The sequence below is a fragment of the Syngnathus acus genome, chromosome 15 (assembly GCF_901709675.1).
Source record: "Syngnathus acus chromosome 15, fSynAcu1.2, whole genome shotgun sequence".
In the NCBI taxonomy this organism is placed as follows: Eukaryota; Metazoa; Chordata; class Actinopteri; order Syngnathiformes; family Syngnathidae; genus Syngnathus; species Syngnathus acus.
This window is the reverse complement of record NC_051100.1, coordinates 10,982,733-10,997,431: the sequence shown is the minus strand read 5'-3', so window position 1 is coordinate 10,997,431 and position 14,699 is coordinate 10,982,733. Positions and strand designations below refer to the sequence as shown.

General features: G+C 43.7%; 1 protein-coding gene across 1 annotated transcript in view; it reads right to left on the bottom strand.

Moving 5' to 3' along the window:
* Positions 1-14,699, bottom strand: part of chrm3a (cholinergic receptor, muscarinic 3a) — a 40,319-nt gene that overhangs the window by 25,191 nt on the left and 429 nt on the right. The window lies entirely within an intron of this gene.

Genomic DNA, 14,699 nt, shown 5'->3' with positions numbered 1-14,699 from the left:
TGACGGTTTACGGTTTTCTTGGAGCAAATTACTTACAAGAAAAAAAATATTTTATCTTTAGTAAAGATACGTATGCGCTACAAATGATGCAGCTTCAATTAAACAAAACAATTGGTTTTAACCATCTAGTCCAACAATAGCTAATTCGTTAAAGTTGTCAGTCATCAATTGTTGAGCACATTTTGTGGCAGACGTTTGAAATAGTTGAATTGTGCTTTTGGGTGCGGCCTCGCAGCTCCTGAAGGACTTTGCCGGCACCTCTGCATGTATTATGCAACAGGCGGGTGTGAAAAATGCAAACTTGCTGACGTGGTGCATATTAAAGCAGGCTCACGGCTTGCTTCAGTCACCCCAGCGGCGCCTGCCATCATCCCTCCTCCTTAGTGCCCACCTCCGTCTCATCTTGAAAAATTCACTAAATGCTCTTCTGATTTATTTTTGAAGTTGCATTTGATAACCCCTTCTGTGCTGAGCAACCATCGAGCGACCGAATGAGCTTAACACTACAAATGTAACTTCATTAGCCCGATTGAACAAATGCGAAGACTGTTGGTGACGTTGACAGATGCAAGTGACAAGCTCAGCGGGTACTAATGGACGCTGCAGCCAACTCTCCTCGTGGGACAATCCGGCTTCAGAATTATTTATGAGGGCATATAAAAAAAAAATTGAAAGATAACTTTCTGGCATATCACAAGCAGCACATTTCACTTTCTCTCTGCACGCCTTTTTGCCTTGTTCTACTTTGAAAAAGCAGAAGAACAAAGCTCCAAAAGATGAGCCCGCAGTCGCAAAAAGACGAGGGGGAATATAAGAATAAAACAAAGGCATGAGGCAGACAGGCAGGCAGATTAGAAAGGCGCCAATCTCAAAATACAACGTTTGATTAAGCATTCACTAAAGAAGCAATAAAAGCAGCAAGAGTGTTTGCGCAAGTGGGAGGAACGTTTGTTTTCCGCAAACGGTAACACGCAACCGTGCGATTGTGGGACATAAAACAATTCAATTGCATCTGGACAAGCTTGAGTTCAATTTTTCACAAAGCGTTCAATCCAAAATTATTATTATTAATAATGACAACAATATGGATGGATGGATGGATAATGACAATAATAAAAATAATAATAATAATAATAATAATAATAATCGATCAACAGATGGAATAACCGATAGAAACAACCATGCTAAAAATATTTCATGGTGAAAGTCATCTGTGCAATTTGCATTTGATTCAGCTGTGTGTTGACTGTCATTGCACACGTGTTCATAATATGTTGTATCATCGGTAAGCGGCTTTGACCTTTCGGTTCAATGTGTGTGCGGGTCGGATATAGTGGCATGAAAATCCCGAGGTGCTTTTACAGTAGTTTTGATAGCAATGATCCTTGAAGCGAACACATGCACGCCGAGGCGGGTCACGATTGGCCGCGCAACAAATGGCTTGTTAAGTTTCAAAATACTTGCTGGCCTCACGCTCCATCTACACTTGGAAAAAATAAAATAAAAGCCAGGAGTGATGACTGTCAAGCACACAGACCATACGCACAGAATCTAAATTCACACCCGTGGCCAATTTGAAGCCTTGTTTTGGAGACGTGGGCGGAAGCTTGAGTACCACTGCAACGTTTTGAAAATAAATCTGCGTCTCACAGGTAAGTAGGTAAAATGGGATCAGGTGTAGCTAATAAAGTGAAAAACCTGTGTAGCCAAAGACTTTGTTGCCGTGATGCTCTCACAGCAAGAGCCAAAGATGAAAAGGAAGGAGCAGAAGCGTAGTGAAAGGATCTCTGGAATGTTCTCGACACGCCGGGATGCTTCACACTCCGTTTTTGGAGGCAAATGTGTGCCCTCATCACGTCTGCAGCCTCTTTGTTGTCAAGGCAGGGCGGCAAGGAGCGTCAGTGGATGCCTGCGCTGCAGTCAGATGAACATGCTCCGAAAATACAGAACAGTGCAAAGCATCTTGAATTAGAAATTTGAACTAAATGACAGCACTCTCCTCTTCACATCATTAACCTCTGGGTAACACCAGCGTGGCAGCCCGAGTCTAATCGCGGCGAGCTGAGTGAGGGAGCGAGCGGGGTCAGGATTGGGACCGCGGCCCCTTTTGATGCCTTAACGCCCAATGTCTTTCATCTCGGGCAGAGCAAAGGAGACCGAGCCGAGCTGTCCAAAAACTCAATTAGTGGCGCTCAGAAAGTGAGTGGACAGCCTAAGAAGAGGCGTGCGGCGCCGAGGTGTGATCTGCCGTGGGAGAAACAAATGGGACAAGCAGGAGCGCTATAAAGAGGTTTCAAGGATGAGAGCTGCTCTCGTGAATAAACAGGAAGCTAATCCTCGGTCTTAATGTGTCATGGTGTGCAAATAAGCTCCTTGTCCCCTGGCGACTGCAACGCAATTAAAAGCGACCTTGTCCACAAATGATGTGGATACATGAACATGAGCTTCTAACACTCACGAAAATGAGAAAACTTGACTGGCAGAGCCACACCGAGGCCAGACCAATTATCCTGGATTGTTCTCACTACCACTGTAGATGCACAACCTCAGCATTCAGAAAATAAACAAAGCACTAACAGTATCTGTGATTGCTTCTAATTTGGTCTTTTATAACAACAGCATCTTGTGAAAAATAGAGCAGCGGCAAAACGTGTAGACATTTAATTAGATAACTAATTAACTAGCTAGATAAACAACTCATAAACTAGTCAGCCAAATCATTAGCTACACAGTTATGTCTACATATTTACTAAGCTAACAATATAATTAGCTTTCTAGCTACATAAATTACAAACTTACTTGCTAACTACACAGCTAATCAAGACATTTCGCTACATGACTGTGTAGGTGGCTAACAATAATCTAGCCAGCTAACTTGAGCTAGCTGTAAGCTGTTTTGACCAATAGTGGCTTGTCAGCTAAGAAACAAACGCCCGAAAAACTATAGACAGCAAGTGACTAACTTTACGTTCTAGTTTAAAACTTTTTTTAAAATCGTGTGACATTTAACAATGTTGCGCCAGTCTGATCCTGAAAGTGATTCTTTGTTTTTCTTTTATTTACCATGGGAGAAACTGGGGGGGGACAATAAGACAAGTCAGAGTTGATCAATATCTTCTGGGGATCCAGGTAGCTTCGATGGAAATGGTACAAGAACCATGAGTGTTGTTCCAGTTGTGGTGAGAGTCGACACAGACATGGTGGACTGCCCAAGGCAAAACGATGCTGGCCTAAATTGCAGAGCATCTTTTGAGCAGCCAACGTTGACACTTCTTTTCATGCAAACGGCCGCACGCAGGCACAACAAAACTTGAGCTTGCTTGCTCATCTCTCTACAATCTGAGCCTTTGTGGGCATTCTTCCAGAACATCATTTGGATGGTCAAATGTCACTGATGCTGAAGCCTGGGAAAGAATCTGGGGGCGCACAATTTCTGTTCCAGTTCACACGAAAGATGCTCAATTTGTTAAGCAATAAACATAACCACAAACACATATAACACAAAAGGGTTGTGTATCAAAACTCGACAAGCATCCTCATATTGAGGACTTTCCAGAGGGCACTAGTGTCTAATTTTTTCTGGGGGGTGATGCATTCTGGACCTGTCCAATATAGACAGCAACATTAAGCCAGGAGTCTTGACTTTTTCAGGCAAAACCTGCTTCAAACAGCTGAGGTCTTATTGCCCATTACTGCAGCCATGCCGGCACAAATGAACAGCTGAGCCTGAAACACACACACACACACACACACACACACACACACACACACACACACACACACACACACACACACACACACACACACACACACACACACACACACACACACACACACACACACACACACACACACACACACACACACGCACACACACAATCGAGTTGAATGAAATCTCCTTCATGAGGTTCCTGTTAGGCTAATAAATAGCAAAGACAAAACAAACTCAGAAACCAATGCTGCCACTATGATTCAATTCAAAGAATATTTATTTTTATTCTTTTCTATTTCAATACACTTTTTTGTCAAACGGCACAAAAAATAATTGGCCTTTTGCGTCCTGGGGAAGCAGACGTTCCTACAGCACGCTTTGGAGTGGCGGTCATTAAGTAAGCGACTCACAGTAGGCTACAGTAAAACAAACAAGATATCGAACCCCACATGCACTCGATAAACTCTCAACAGTCACATCAGTGAAAAAAGATCTACAATATATGAGGGCTACCAACCACTACAAAATAATATGTATTTTAGAAATATTTCAAAGCAAGCAAACCGACCAGCTGAAAATTAACATGGACATGTTTTTGTATTTGCACAGTAACGTTGTGTGAGACATGCCAACAACTATTTGAATGATAAACAAGAAGCTAAATGTGTCACGCTACAATGTAATAAATTCAGACGACAATAAGGACAAAGGGAAAAACACTCACTCTGTCCCTAATGCCAAGTCCAATAGGTCATCAAGGCTACTTTGGAGTGAGATAAATACATATAAAATGGCTGTCTTTTGGAGGATCGTTGCGTAAAATGGACTTTTGAACGAGCACTTTTGCACTTGTTGACAAAAGCTGGACTCAAAGTTTGTGGGCCGCGGGATACTGTTGCTCACTCGAATGCGACGGGACCGGCCCCACAAGAAATTGGATGCGTGGTGTCCTAGAATCCGGATTCCTTGAGGGCACTTGATAAAAACACATCACAGACACCTTGGAATTTTTGGGAAAAAAAGTTCTTACTATATCTGTTTGGATGTTAGCAAGGACTGCTACGAACACACATAACATGCCATTCTAATTCTAATCTGTTTTCATCACAGCGTCGACGGTGTCATATCAGAAGCGCATTCCCAATTTTGTGCTTTTCCTCTGAACTCTATCGAGAAACTACTTGGAGTTGCCGTAAACACGCCTGTAAAATAAATAAGCTTTAAAAATCAATACGAAGTTGTAGTCTAAATGTCTGTGCGGCCAGACGTGCCCTTTCTCTTCCCAACTTGGCATGAAAAATGCTCTTGTTTTGCCGTCACACTGAAGTTTGACCTTTCTCCTAAGAGTGGCCGTCAAGCGCGCTGTAACACGACACGAGCCGTGATACAAAAGCAGCGTGTCACGTTGTTGTGTTGCATTGTTGTCACTGGCCGCTTCTTCACACGATTATGTGCTGAAAGCTTGCACGGAAGAAAAACGACAAAAAAAAGGGCGATGGAATTATGTCAAATGTTTAGTCAGTAAAAGCACAAAACCATGCACCAGCGAGCTTGTCCTGATTAGAAACCCGTCTGGCGTCTCTTATTTGTTTGCGGTTGCGAGTGAATTAAACACAGAAAAGCTTCTGCTCGGGCAAGTCTTTGGATGGAGTCTTAATTCTGCAGCGGGCTGCGAGTAACAGTAGCAGCCAATGAATGATTCATGACGTCCATTGTGGCCACACAGTCGGGAAATGGATTTGACACGGCTGATGCCGGTCAATACATATTTTTCCCAGATGACTAAAAAAAAAAAAAAAAAAATCACATTTAAAAAATAAAAACACACCATTTTGTTCTAAAATGCCATGTTCAGGTTTGCGGGAAATGAAAACGTCATCTGACAGCAAGAAGCTCCCAACTCGTCCATTCTAAATGTGAGGTATGGCCTGCAGCTTTACACACGCTTCCATTTGGACTTTTAAAGGTACTTTTTCACCCACGGACACATGATCATGGCGGGGGGTCTCCAAGGCCCCACTTCACAGCAGACAGCTTCATATCATCTCCAAGTAGGGATCAAGCGGAGATGGATGGATGGATGGATGGATGGATGGATGGATGGATGGATGGATGGATGGATGGATGGATGGATGGATGGATGGATGGATGGATGGATGGATGGATGGATGGATGGATGGATGGATGGATGGATGGATGGATGGATGTCCCCCCCCTATGAAGGGCCCACAAGATTCCCGGCATCCAACATGGAGCTCAACAGCAAAGTCATGATTCAGGCAAAAGGTATAATTAATGCACATAGTAAAAGTGCCGAGTCGCATCTCATGAAGAACATGCCTATTCCATCACAGCCATGTTTTTCTTGCCGCATGCTAATTCCCGGCCGGCGGTCGGAATACAAAAGTCCTTTTGAGATTGGCAGACGTCTGCAAACCTCTTAATCTCCCGTGTCCACAGATCACTGGCGGGCTGTAAAGCTAGCCGAGCGTCACAGATTGCAATCGTGCTTCCGCGGCTTCTATTTTCGGGCGGATCGTGTTTTACGCTTGCAAATGTTACATCACGCGTTCCCCTGCTGCAACCTTTTGCCTTTCCCGCCTTTTGCTGCCGTGAGAAAAAAAACTGGATTTAATGACACAAGAGCATTTGAGGCAAAACAAAGACGTAATTAAAGCGGATGCAAAGTACGGTTGGGCGTTGATTAATTGACCTTTTGGAATTCAGTTAATGATATGAAAGGGCTCTTGAAGCAATTGAGGACACTAATCGAGGCGCTGTCGAGCAGTCAACTAGTTCGCTGGCTCAAGAGGTGAAAAAAAATACATGCGTCAGGTCACGTGATTTTTGGAAACACGAAGAAATGTCTGCAGAAGAGGGCAAGCGATGTGGAGCGGGCGGCTCGCCTCCAGACCTCAGCGCGCATCTGCAAGTGTCACTCTGATGGATGAGCCGGGAGCACAGATCGATGCACCTGGCGGTTCGGATGAGCCCGGCGTTAGCGTGGGCCGTGTCGCGTCACGGCGCTCACTGACGAATGGGTTGGAGAAACACAAAGGCCTCCACAAAGCTAATCAAGGCGAATGAGCGTGCATGTCCCACTCCATCAATCAAAAGGCAAAATAGACCACGAGCGCGATGAGCGTCGGCGTCTGAGCCAAATAAAGAAACAAGGGCCCACCAGCATGCCGGCAAATGTCGAAGAAAATTCCAGAGCTGAGAACAGGTGAGATGCGCAGCCCTCCAAAGAATGCAAAAGTAAGACTGGACGTAAATCAAACGGCATTTGGGCTCCGGCGGCTCGCACAATAATGTGACATAATTGCAGCTGCTCCTTGTACTTTGTTACATAACAATCTACAAGCGAGTGGCGTTTTTCACAAAGCCTGATTATATTAGGGCTTGAATTGTCGCCGATAAATTGAGGACGCTATGATAACAAAGTTACGTAAGTCGACGGTGTATGTTTACGCTCAACTGAAACGGAGATAGTTGTCATTTTGCCGGCAAAGTGACGAAGCAACAAAAAAAAAAAAAGGCTTGTAGTTGAGGTGATGCTGAGGTATGACACTGCGTTTCCTGTCGGAGGTCGAGGGACTCGAAACAAACAGCTGCGTCTGTAACATCCGTCCGCACGCTTTGTCCTGATTGAATAAGTCGATTAGAACACACTCGCTCCTGGCAGGCCAGCTTCATCCTTCAAAGGTGTTTGTGTGAGTCGGAAAAAATAGACAAAACGTTCATTTCTGTGTGACGAGAAAGCCTTTTTTTCCTAAGGGTTCATATTTTGTAGGTTGGCAGCCCAAGAACTTAATTTAACGCAATTTATAATTTGAATTTTTCACTTCCTTGTGCAATCATCCTCCCAAAAATATTTCATTTGGTTTCACACAGTTAAAAATAAAACTGCGAGTGGCGATAAACAGACGCGCTCTCATCGGCAAAGGTAGTGTTGGTAAGTTTTTAACAGTCGGAAAATAAACCCCTGGACAAAATTGTCTTTGAAGGACTCGAGGAAAACAACCCAAAATGACTTCTTGAACTAAAAATGGCTGACTTGCTGGGGCTTGTAATTTTTGTGGATTCAATTTAGTGAATTTGGGATTTTGTCAAAGCCTTCCTAAAGCTTTGGCCAAAGAAAATGTGTCCACGCCCAATTCGCACCAACAAGTGGAGCTTACTAAACAAATACTTGAATAAGTAACTGGGTGGGAATTAAAAAGGAAGTCAAACACTGGCTTGTGGAGCGTGTCAATAACCTCCGCCACATCCTGATTATGATCTAGGGAAAGCAAGCAAGCTCTCACGTTGGCCGCTATTAAAAAAGGGACGGCGGGCAAACAAGGTAAACGTACGCCTCGCTTCCGTTGACTCTCCAGAGAAGTGGATGGGTTTGTTGACTCGGCAGCCAGGTCACCTTATGTGCTCATAGGTAAGCCCGCATAACAAAGCCCGAAGCGGACGGCGCGTCACAAGGTTTCTCTCAGCGGGATTAAATGCAGAACTGTGACGTGATAGGATTAAAGGGAAGACAAACTCTTCATATGATCTTTTTCAACTGCTTAACGGACTCATCTGGACAAACCCCTAAGTCGTTACTATGAGTTAAAACAACAAGGAGCACAAAGGAGATTGATATCTGATGTTCGTGTTGGCTGGACACAACGGATCAATTTTGCGATGCAGCGGATTGAAATTTTGATTGGAACAAGGGCCGAGTGTCCTCAACCTGGTCAGCTTGGCAGCGCTCGCATACTGAAAGCTTCTTTAAGAGTGTGTCGGGCTTCATAAATTAGGCCGCTGCCATTTCATGTTGATATTACTTGGCGGTCTGAAATATTGATGCAGAAAAACTCCAGCCGATTGCCTGTATACGCAATAAATATGTCCAGCTTGGGCCGTGGTAACATTTCAGAGAAAAGACATCAGAGAGCGAGCCAATAACACATCGCGATTCTTTTTTTTATGCCAACACAAGCCTGCCAAAAAAACTTCAGGATGCAGTCACGCCAAGACTTTATGCTGGACTTTGTGTCTTGTCTGCAGCACCAAAACCAGCCCAGCCTGTCGGCTTCTGGCAGGCCACTTTGCTAATGGAGGATGTTGCGCTTGTCCATCCTGGTTTGATTGAGATCAGATTTATGTCATTTGCTTTTACACACAATCTTAGAAGTGATCCCAAAAAAAAGCCATGAGGGTTTACGCTGCAACCTCCTCAAAAAAAGAGGACGCGTATCAACACTCCTCCCTGACACAAGGGGGCGCAGCTTCGCCAATGACTCGCATGAGAAGGAAGCACCTGAATGATTAGTTATTTTTTTTCCTTCAATAAATTGATGAATGCACATTTCTAATTGGTTGAGTGGATGTATGTGCTCAACATAAACTATTCTTGTATCGTATTGCCTTGTGTAAAATTGCATCCAATCATATCGAGGTGCATCAAGGTACGTATCGTATCCCAGGTTCACAAAGATACTCTGCCCTGATTATCGAGATTGCTCTTTTGACTTCAATCGATTGTGGCAACCACTGATGTGGAAAAAAAATCAATATTCCCGGCTTTAATTAAGTTCCTTACTTACTTTTGTTTAAAATTTAATAGCTTGTCACCAATCGGGGGAAAAAAAAGCTTTTTCGTTGACCCAAATATTTTTTTAAGGACATTTTAAAGCTGTAATTTTAATACCTTGATACTTTTACCGATGCTTACCATTCAGTCGGACTCTAAAATTGGCGCGGGCCTATGTGGAGCTTTCTGCCAAAAATTGATTTGACCATTCATGTGGCGCTAGGAGTCAGTCATGCAATCTGTAAAAAAGGACCACAGGTGCAGAATTTCCAAACACGTCCCAAACTCTAAAGCTGTCGCCTGGAGTGAAGCTGCTGTGTCACATGGCAGCTCTTCCCGAAATCTTATCACGCACACAGCTGGCAGCGGCACGGCGTGCAAACCGACTTCCATCGCTTGCGAGACGGCCAAAATGTCAATGTGCCAAAATGGGCGAAGCAAAGCCACATTGGACAGTCTGTCATTGATCTTTTTCAATCGATTGTTCAATGGAAGATGGTGATGACTTGACGAAACCAGCAGTGTGGTTGGTTCCCGCCATCGCTGCCACCTCATCTTGAGCAATAATCAGGACCAGTTTGAGCTTCTTTTCATGATTCGGCAAAAGCCGATGATTGGGCCTCGAAACCATCGCCGTTCTCTTTCCGGCCTTCCGCATCAATATGATGACTAAAACCGAGTGTGAAATGAGATCGCCTGAGGACTGCGAGAAGTGATCTCGTGTTTATACGTCTGATGACTCAACACGCGCACGAGTCGAACATTCCCCTTGACAGACGTCATTAGGCAGCGTAACCTGCTCCCCGTCTTAGTAGAATCTGCGGCGTGACTGGAGGCAGATTGCTTCTCTTGAAACACACGCGCACACACACACCCACACACACACACGTCGCATTCCCGCTAAAATATTTGATGGAGATAACACGAGATGAGTGCTGTATTCAAGGCCGCTGCAGAACCTTGCATTTGGAGAATGCAGATGAGCGGAGGAAAAGAAACGAGAGCATTTGACCAAAGTAGAATACGAGCTGACAAATGGGATTGCTTTCAATCGAGAAAAAAATTGATTCAGTTGCAGTGTCAATCGTGGATGACAGCAAACAACCTGATGAGGTCTCCACTGGTCTTTTGTCAAGTGGCCTGTTCACTTGTAAATTGTGATTTATAAAGTCTCTGTGTGATTTCATGAGGAGCGAGTGCTCATTGTACTCTGGATTGTTTCACCCGCAAGATTCTGCGAGTTTCTGCTGATGTAATTATGAGGATGTTCGGAAAGTCAAACAAGAGAAGTGCACTTTTTTTTTTTTAACTGCGTGCCTAATATTCATTCATAATATTGTAGAAATATTAAAACGAGTACAAGCCAAAGGGAATCGTCACTCTGCTGATACCTGGACGATAACGCAAAAAACGCATTTTTCATCAATTCACGACATTTCCCCAAAAAAACGTTCTCATCGATGGGAGAAGAAGTTTCGACGTATTTCAAAATCTTTCAAAAATTCCACCTGAGTATCGGCGTGGCCAAGGAGTTGGCCTGAGAGTGCACTACAAAGGGTCCCCCCCCGGCCACCCAGTAGATCCGTCCCTGATGGACAATTAGTGGTACAAATGAGGCAACAAGTAAGCTCTTGCTCCAAGATTGTGTTTTTGAGCTTATTCAATTAGGCAGAAATTAAAGCAGCTTAAGAAACAGATTTGTTTTGGGCTACTATATGGCTTTTTTGATTGCCCACACGAGCTCCTTCCATCTGTCATGTTTATCAAGTCATCAAATGATGTTCACAGGCACTGTGCCACTTTCCTCACGCAACCTCTGAAGAAAGCGCTCAGCTGTCACTGGCGGGAAAGCCGAGATTAAATGATGAGGCAGGACGGGTGGTGTAATTAAAAAAAAAAAAGTTTTTGTGGTGTTGACAAATATATAATCAATACTGTGAGAAGACAACACACTCCTCAATCCTAAACAAGACAAAAACTTGCTCCCATCACTTAAATTGATCCCTATCTGACAGACTCGACATTTGTTATTTACAAAACGAGGCTGATTTGTTATTTCTTCGAAAATCCATCACAGAGCACTCGCATATTTGAGAGGAATCGGAATTGTCTGCAGTCAGGGAAGGAAGAAAAGACCACAGGAAAGAAAAAGAAAAAGCGTTTGAAGCTTCGTCATGCATGCAGCATTTTAGGATGGCGTGAGTGGCGGCCCTGCAGGCTTTCTCTTCCACCTGTCAAATAGTCTGCACGCTTCCATTTTGTTTTAGTTTTTCAGCTCATGTTTTTCCACGTCAACAGAAACACTATCGAGTTTTGTGGCCATATGGTCAATTGAAGATGTCGCGTTTTGTGAGTCAACAAATGTTTCAAACAGCTTCTGTTGGGTTTTTTTGAAGGCCAGAAATGTCTCCCTCGCTTGTCCTTGGCTGTGGCCTGACCTTTGCACTCTGTCCCACACTTACACGCTTGTGTTATCTGGCGCAGTGATGCATGAGTCGTCGTGTAGCCAACATACGCAATATCTCAAGACAAACACAGAGTGACACCGCTAACGTCCCGAAAGCGAACGCCTTATTGCCGCCGTGCGTGTGACAGCTCAATAAAGGTCACATAAACTCACTGTCAGGGTGGCACACATGATTTGTTTTCAATTTAAAAAAAAAAAAAAGTTTTCTTGTGACGACAGTTAGCATTTGCAATGTCAACACGCAGATATTTGTGTTGGATATTAATAACACCATCTGTGCTGTGTCCAAATTAATGGTCATAGAAAATATACTCACTGCAATAGGGATACTTGCAGAACTTAAAGGGCGCACATCATGGGAACTTTTGAATTGCTGCTATACAAATGGTCTGAATTAAACAAAAAATCAAGAATTGCTTGAATCTTTGGGAGCTCCCCCATTGAAATTCTAGTAGAAGTGAAATCCACAATCTATAAATATGATTAAAAAAACTCACAATGAGCTAAAACATGCTACTTCCTGTTTTAAACCCTCCACTTTCATGAAGATTAATGTCAAACTAAATAGTATGTCATCATCTAGTGGTTGACAATGAAATTACACCCAAAATAAATGGGAGGCAGTACAAAATAGGAATTAAGTTCTGCCGCCACAAGGGAGTAAGAGTGAGTGCCGCTGCTCTAGCCGGCTTAAAAGTCGTCATTAGCATGGATCAGCAGACGTCGCCCGGTCTCTTTCACCGAAGACATTTAAAGGACGGCTTCGGTGGTTTCATGCCATTGTTTTAATTATGGAAGCCAAAGGCTCGCGCTCGCTTCTGCGCCGTCTAAAGATAGCCGCCGCAACTCGCCCCACCGCGGTCTGTGAAAGTGGATTAGAAGGCCTTGAACATCAAGACCGGCTCTAATGAAACCCAATGGGGGATGTCAGCCCGTCTGTTTGACCAGCTGACTCCTGTAAAATAGCAATCAGTGGCTCCTACCGCTCTAGACGGGAAAAGTGCTCCGGTGGTGCCAGGCGCTGCCCGTGTGGCCATGATGGACGGCGGGGGGTGCACAGCAGCTAAAGACAGCAACCGAGACAATGAGATGTACGCGTAACATCACAGCTAAAATCTCTTTACTTACTCCCCCCCCCCAAAAAAAAAATCAATCGGCTGTAATTAGCTTTGAGCTAAGCGACAATTTGCAAGTGTCAAATTAGTGGGAAGCACCACCTACATGTCATTATCACCCTAATTATATTGTCTCCTCATTTGAATAAGATTACAAACAGCACAGCATCGTGACGCCAGAGAGGATTTACTTGACTGACAAGTTGAAGTCGTTCCCTCACCAAGCAAGCGACTCGTATTTGGAATCAATCAATTAATTTTTTTAATCAAATATGCAAATATAACAAAATCAACGGGTAAGCAGAGCTGCATTGAGTTTAGCTGGATGCGCCAAGAGAGATAATAATCATGCTGTCCCCTCCGTGGCTGCGTGTCAAGTCCCTCGCAAACATTGAGCCAAGAATACTGTCTCAAAAGGGAGAATTTCAGCAAGACAAGATGTAAGGTGTGTTAAGTGTACTATCATTTTTTTTAAGCATACGGCGAGCCTTGTGTTCACCGTAAAATGATGAGCAATTGCTCAATAAACAGGCAACGTAAGCATGTTTTCTGCCCGGGGCAGGCATAACTCAACACTAAACGCTCACATATGGCAGAAATGGCGACCAACAGTCAAGCCGACAAGTCTGTGCGTCACGACACTCACCTCCAATTGTTCAGAAAACGACATCATTTCAAATTGCAAATCATCAATCTATGCTAGTGATGTATAGTGACAGGGTGAAAGCTCTTCCACTAGATGGCAGTAAGAACAATTCAACATGTCGCCACGAAGACGACACACACACACACATTTGTGACTAAAATCAAGACAGCAACATTATTTAAGGATGCTTCCTTTTTTTAAGTAATGGGCCTGCTTTGTAGCCACCACCCAGCAACAGCCGCATTTGGGAGGGGGAACATCAACAAGAAGATCAATAGGGAGGTGTAGGAAAGTGCAACAAGAAGCATCTATCAAGTCCAGAACACCCTGTTTGCCTTCTCGTCCTTCGGAGCACAGACTGCAGCGCGAAAGTCCAAATAAACACATTCCTGCACCACCTCCAACAGACCAGACACACACACACAAGCGCACACACACACACATGCACAAATACTCGTTCCCCTCACCTTCTAAATGTACTGAAGTACTGGAGAGCTCTGGCTAAGTAACGTTTTTGGGGGATTTTGACCAGTTTTCATTTTCTGCCAATGATCTGTTGATTCTCAAAGTGATACGCAGGCTCCCTCTAGTGGTGCGCAAAGAATTACAGAATCAAACCGTGTGTTTAACTTATGAACTGTATTTCCTACTGTAATTTAATCATTACGAAAGTAGAGGTTTTTTTCCTAAAATGTAAGGTCAGTGTTAATGTCCAAAGTGTGTTTAATGTTATACATTAACATTAAATAAACTTTTTATTGGAATAAAGCCTTTTCCTTGCTTTAGTCAACACTTAGGCCTACTACACTACTGTAATTTATTTCATGCTGGTCATGATGGTGGCACTATATATCATTTTAAGTGGCACTCGGTGTAATCGGTTTAAGAAACACTGATCTAAATGACATCTTCGACATTTTGGAGTTGTATTGTCAGTACTTTTGTAGAATGAATAAACAGATTGTTGTTGAGAACCATGGTCAGGGGCAAAGATTTGCACACAGGGATGCCATTGCCTCTGCTCTTCTTCACTACCATCATCATCATCATCGTCGTCGTCACAATTATCACACACCATGCTACAAGATACAACAACCCCAGGGTCACTTGCAAGGAAAGAGGCTACATCAATCCCGCAACAAGCGTGTGTGGCCATGTACGGGCATCACAAACAAACAAGACAAAGA